Consider the following 7071-nt stretch of genomic DNA (forward strand, 5'->3'; position numbering starts at 1 on the left):
TTCATATTTGTTCTCTTTTATTCTTTAAAGTTTAACAATTCATTCTTTATCTTAATATCTTTATATTTGTTTGGGGTTGGCTTTCTTCCCTTTCATCTTTTTTATTGTATAGCAATCTTTCTCCTCAAACCTACCATCTCTCTTTTCTTTCCTTCTTACTTTCTCTTCCTCCCCCTCTTCTTCTCCTCCCTACTTCCTCTTCCTTTCTCCTTCTCCTCCTCTCTTCCTCCCTCTCTCTCCTACTCTAATTTCCCTTCCCTTCCTTCATCCCTCTCTATTGCTGTATCCTTTTATGCATATGGACTACTCAGAGGGCTGAAAAAGTTATTTCTGACTGGTCCTCGCACTTTTGACCAGTCCTCGAACTTACGACTGTCCTCACATTTTATGTTTTTGCCCTATCTTGTCACCATGGTGAAGAGAAGCAGTTGTGAAATGAGTGACATGGTTGTTAAGAAAGCTGCACGGGCATAAATGTGAGGATGGTCATAAGTGTGAGGACCGGTCAAAAGTGCGAGGCCCAGTCAGAAATGACTTTTTTCAGCCCTCTGAAAAAAGTCTATGCACATAGCCACGCCCACCTGGTCACATGACGAGCTACCCACGCCTACACAGTCACGTGACCAGCTAGCCACACCCACCCAGTCACATGATTGCCAAGCCACACCCCCAACTAAGCCACGCCCACAGAACCTGTTGTTAAAAAATTGAATCCCACCACTGGTGAAAGGGCCTCATAAGTGGAATAGCCTAGGGCCTCTTTTCATCTAAATCCGGCCCTGACTGGGCTTTCTGGTTTTTCTTTGAGGACGTTTCACTTCTCATCCCAGGAGCTTCTTCAGCTCTGACTGGATGGTGGGGAATGGAAGGATTTATATTCCTTGCAGGCAGCTGGTCATTTGCATCCTTTTTAGAGAGTCGTTGAGGCCACTGGGAGGCACTCAAATGATGCAGGAGAACGAACAGATTTCCAGAGAAAAATTGCCAACTACAGGACCATTGGCGGTTCAGTTTGACATGCAGATTCGCTTTGCTCGCACATGCGCCAAACATGCGCTCTGTGTGTGCCCTGTGCATTTGAAAGCAGCCCTAAAACTTACCTTTTACTGCAGCCCCGGTGAGTAAAACAACTGAGGCGCAGCAATCTGCTCTGCCGCGCCTATCAGCTGGGCTTAAAACAAAGGAAATATAGGTCGGTATAGTGCAGGGGCGGGCAGGCAGGCCCAGCTGATTGTCGGAGTAAACCGGTTCGCTCTCAGCTGATTGTCGGAGCTACTGGTTTTCCTGAACCCGTCTGAACTGGCTGAATCCCACCTCTGTCTCTATGGTCCAATAGCCACAAGGGATTATATACCAAAAGTCAAGGCTGTCGCCGCGGGATTCAGTCGCCACAGAGATAGAAAAATGAAGAGTGACCCAACCTGTGCTCATTCAAACCGCAGACACCTGGTTTCCTTGAACGGATGTAACTGGGTTCCCGCATTGCATCAATTATAAACCAACGATTCAACTTGATTCACACAACACATTGAGCCACAAATGAACACATTGTATTTCTGTAAGATGAGCAGCCCCTGTAGCTTTGCTTCGCTTCTATGCCAGTTGCACCATGAGGAATAGCAATGCAGACTAGGGCACGGAGCAGTTTTGCACAATCTGCTAAACATGGCTTGTTTGTAGCTTAACGTGTCATGCCAATTCAGATAAGCCAGTGTGCTTTGGGAGAAACCCAACCAATTGTAGTATGTTAAATTAACCACGGTAAAATCAATTTTGCATGTTGAGCGAACGCAGCCATAACTTTTCTTTCTAGTATCAAAATTGAGATGAACAAAAATCCCATAAAGCAGCGCTTCCCAACCTTGGTAGGATTTAAGATGGATGGACTTCAACTCCCAGAAGCCTTGTTGGATGGGGAATTCTGGGAGTTGAAGTCCATCCATCTTAAACCCTACCAAGGTGTTGTGACCCAGGCCCAAGTAGCTATTATCTGACGCAATCAGTTAGAAACAAACAGACTTTATTAGAACAGCTGAGAATTAACTCATTCTCAGCGTAGTCCAAACTAATTCAAAACTGGTTATTAACACCAGCTGTCTGCAATTAAAGTAAGTTCGAATCTCGCCAGGCTCAAGGTTGACTCAGCCTTCCATCCTTTCTAAGGTAGGTAAATTGAGGACCCAGTTGTGGGGGCAATAAGCTGACTTTGTATAAATATACAAAAGTATGAAGGCTATTGCTTAGCGCATTGTAAGCCGCCCTGAGTCTCCGGAGAAGGGTGGCATATAAATCAAAATTTAAAAAAAAAACAAAATTCTTCATAACACAATTCTACAGCCTTATCACCAACCTTGGTCTAATTAGGCAACCTGCCAAAGGCTTTTCTTGGCAAAAGTTCAGAAGCAGAAGACGCCAACAAGAAATAAATGCAGCAAGACAAGAAACAAATCTATCAACGTTGTTTTCCGACAAAGAGCCCAAGAGCCGTTGCTGGTCTTTTAAGCCTTATGGAAGGGGCCAATCATCTCTTGGCCTTACTCCTGAGTTGTCCTTTTTGCTTTAGCTGCTCTTGCCTTCTGGCAGCTCTTCTCGTGCGTGCACTAGGAACAAGCTCCTCCTGTTCCTCTGCCTCTCTGCTGTCAGCCTCTGGAGGCTCCGGAGTCCGCACATCACTCCCAGATGGCCCTTGCCCCATCTCTGCCTCCGATGCAGAGCCCTCATCCGGGCCTTCCCCAGCCTCCAGGACTGGCCCCTGTTCTTCCTCAGCCTCCTCACTGTAAGACAAGGCTCAGTACATTGCACAATCCCCTGGGAGCATCTCAATCACAAAACCCCAGAACCCTATAAAACAGGGATGTCGAACTCGCATCGTCACGGTGTCTTCACGTGACATATTGCGACTTTTCCATGCTTTACTAAACCGGGCGTAGGTGTGGCTAGCGCATGATGCAACCGGCCTACGGGCCGCAAGTTTGACAGCCCTGCTATAAAAGATCCATCAACTCACTCAGCCATTTTGTCAGCCACCCCAGAAATATGCTGCCGTCACTGAAGTTTCTGGAAACCAAATAAACAAGAGTCCTTCTTTCCTTGAAGCCAGCCTCCATTTTATTTCCAGTGTTTTTCCTCCAGCTTGGATTTTTCTTCCTACAAGTGCAAGTGTTTGTTTGTGTGTTTGTTTGATTTTGACCCTGAAATAGGGAAAAGGGAAAGTTGAAAGAGCAGTGTTTGGGGAAAGGGGTTGATTTTCACTGCTACAAGGTGCCTTTCCCCCGCCCCAAAATCCAACCAACCTACTCTCTCTTTCTGTATTTAAGCTAAAAATATTCTAACCCTCTGGTTAACTATTCTGAAACATCCACATAATTATCGTGGCAACTGCAACTGCTTGGTTTTTACTTCCCATTAAACCAGAGTTGAAGCCTGGCTGGGGAAATCTGGGAATTGAAGTCCACACATCTTAAAGTTGCTAAAAGCTGCTCTTTGAATTGAAAAGAAGGGGGGGTGAAATCAGGGGTGGGTTCTAAAATTTTTTACTACTGGTTCTGTGGGCGTGACTTATTTTGTGGGCGTGGCTTGATGGTCCTGTGACAATTCTTTAGGATTTAGCAGAGGTTCTGGTCTACCAGGCCTTTATCTGATTGCAGAGCTGTACTGGTCTACCCATTTATTTTTGCAGGCACTGGTCTACCCATTTATTTTTGCAGGCACTGGTCTACCCATTTATTTTTGCAGGCACCGGTCTACTCATGTATTTTTGCAGGTACTGGTCTACTTATTTGTTTTTGGAGGCACTGGTCTACCACCAAACTGCCTTTTACCACTGATCAGCTTTAGGGCAGCCCTTTGAAGCCCCCCCCCAGCAAGAGTTTAAACAATTTTTTTCATTATAGCCCATCAGCTGGGACTCAGGAGACAGCAATAGATTGGGGGTGGGGCCAAATAAAAGGTAAGAATAATGCGGGGGGGGCGGGGGGGCAGAACTGGTTCGGTGATGTCATATCGTCACCGCTACCGGCTCGGCGGAACCGGGAGGAACCTACCACTGGGTGAAATGCTCCCGGATTGGACCGGATCGCCCGATTTGGTAGCAATTTTTCCCTGTGGTTCGGCGATCCGGTAGCGATTACTGCCCGGGTGTCATTACTTCCTGGTTTTAACCAGGAAATATTTTTTTTTTACCTTCTGCGCTTGCGCAAAGGTTTTGCGCACGCGCAGGTGTATGCGCGCATGAGTGCTTCCGAAGCGGTAAGGAAGGTAAGTAGATTTCACCCCTGGATAAAACCCCATGTGTCTCAATGGTTTTCCTCTTTCAGGGGTGGGGAGCTCACTTTGAATTTGAATTGACCAGTGGAATGGCTTGCCTTCAGAAGTAGGTGCTCCAACACTGGAGATTTTTAAGAAGAGACTGGACAGTCAACTTGTCTGAAATGGTATAAAGTCTCCTGCTTGAAGAGTGGGTTGGACTATATGACCTCCAAGGACCCTTTCAGCTCTATTCTAATTGCTTGAATATGTATGCCAAATCTCAGTGTGGCTGATCCCTCCTGGCAGACACCTCGTGTGGGGACAGCCCTGGTTAACTTCAGCTTCTGGTTGAGGTCTAGTACCTTGTCCCAACAAGTGATCAAACAATAAAAGACACTGATTACTCAAAATTGGAAATCAGAGAAAATACCTTTGGAAGAAGTAGTAATAAAAAAAAAAATCTTAGACTGTGCAGAAATGAATAGATTAACTTTGATGATTAAAGATAAGGAGGAATCAGAATATTTTAAAATATGGAATTATTTTTATAGTTGGTTGGAAAAGAGATATAAATGATTGATACTATAATTGTGTACAAATGATGATTATAATATTGATTTAGAAATGAAATGTTAGAATGGTTTGGCTTTTTTAGCTTTTTAGCTTTTTAAGTGTAAATTGGGTTTTAATTGGATTGTTTTAAATTGTGGGCCAAAGCTGTATAATTCTTTTAATTGATTTTAAATTTTGTATTGGTATGTTTTTTATCCTTGGCTTGCACCGCCCTGAGTCCAATAGGAGAAGGGCGGTATATAAATTGAAATAATAATAATAATAATAATAATAATAATAATAATAATAATAATAATAATAATAATAATAATAATAATAATAATAATAATAAATGAATATGAAGATAGAAGAAACTTATGGAAGATGGAAAAGAAGCCTAGAAGATAACACCAAGGTGTCACAGGGAAGGGAGGATTGATGTATTAAATGTTTGTCTGTCTTAAAAAATAAAAAAAAAATATTAAAAAAAAATAAAAGACATTGATTACATGTGAAATTTGAACAACAGAAAATATGAATTCTGGATAAAATTCCACAAGTAGCAAATTTATGGGTTAGGTCACTGTTTCTCAACCTTGGCAACATTAAGATAGGCAAGACTTCAACTCCCAGATTTCTCCAGTCAGCGATGTTGGCAGGGGAATTATGGGGGTTGAAGTCCCCCCAAGTTTCCAAGGATGAGTGACGCTGGGTTAGATCCCCTGCTTTCCCAGGCTAGTTTCTTTCTATCTGTCTTCAAATTTGCACGTGTATCCAAGGTCTTTCAGAATAGGCTCTCTATTGTTTAGGGTGGAAAACACAAATTTACCAATCGAAATGCCCTTGGCTACACAGAAAAAACAAATAAAACATGTTTTCCTGAAGTTAGAAAAAGAGGGCTAAACTGCCATGTTAACATGCTAAAAAAAAATCCTATTGTTTTTTAAAATGCTAATCCTGCCAGCCTAAAATTCCAGATAACACTCCACTCCACCACCAGATTTTCTAAGAACAGCCCAGGAAGACAGGATGCTCCCTGCTTTACCACAAACTGCAGAAAAAACAATGGCTACCAACCTGCCTTCCATTGAGGACCTGTATACTGCATGAGTCAAGAAGAGGGCTGTGAAAATATTTACAGACCCCTCACATCCTGGACATAAACTGTTTCAACTCCTACCCTCAAAACGACGCTATAGGACTCTGCACACCAAGACAACTAGACACAAGAACAGTTTTCCCCCGAACGTCATCACTCTGCTAAACAAATAATTCCCTCAATACTGTCAAACTATTCACTAAGTCTGCATTACTATTAATCTTCTCATTGTTCCCACCACCCATCTCCTTCCACTTAGACTGTATGACTGTCATTTTGTTGCTTGTGTCCTTAAGATTTATATTAATATTGTTTCCTGACTGCTATTTGGACCCTATGACTATCATAGGTTTTAAGTGAATTTCGTTGTATGGGTATACTCTGTATACACATACAATGACAATAAAGTTTGTTTGTTTGTTTGTTTGTTTGTTTATTTAGCTAGCTAGCTAGCTAGTTAGTTAGTGTTGTACCTTGTGATTCTTGATGAAGGTATCTTGTCTTTTTATGTACACTAAGAGCGTATGCACCAGGACAAATTCCTTGTGTGTCCAATCACACTTGGCCAATAAAGAATTCTATTCTATTCTATGTATAGTATATAGGGGGTAGAATAGTTTAATGTTATGTAGAAATGTATAGTATACAGGCGGGAGATTAGAAGGGCAGTAAAGTATGATATAATATGATGTGGATTTGGATTTCACCTTGGGGAAGTCATGGGAGGAGGGGAGGGTTAGGGAGGGTTAGGGAGGGAAAATGGGGGGGGGAATGGGGGAAAAATTTGTACTTGTAAAACTTTTTCAATAAAAAAATTCTATTCTATTCTATTCTATTCTATTCTATTCTATTCTATTCTATTCTATTCCATTCCATTCCATTCCATTCCATTCCATTCTCTATTTTGTATTCTAGTCTCTTTATTCTATTCCATTCCATTCTATTTCATTCTATTCTATTCTATTCTATTCTATTCTATTCTATTCCATTCCATTCCATTCCATTCCATTCCATTCTAAACCGGTCACCTATATGTTAGCTTAGCACTGTTGTGCCAAGTCAGCCAGCGATTCCCCCTCCAAACAGTTAAGGTGAGAGAGTTTGAATTCCTGGAGGGGCAGGGGAAAAAAAAAAAACACCTCCGCAGGCGGATAGAGAAAGCGCTGGGAAAC

This window comes from Pantherophis guttatus, chromosome 2 (assembly GCF_059756535.1).
Source record: "Pantherophis guttatus breed Tessera chromosome 2, ASM5975653v1, whole genome shotgun sequence".
Classification (NCBI taxonomy): domain Eukaryota; kingdom Metazoa; phylum Chordata; class Lepidosauria; order Squamata; family Colubridae; genus Pantherophis; species Pantherophis guttatus.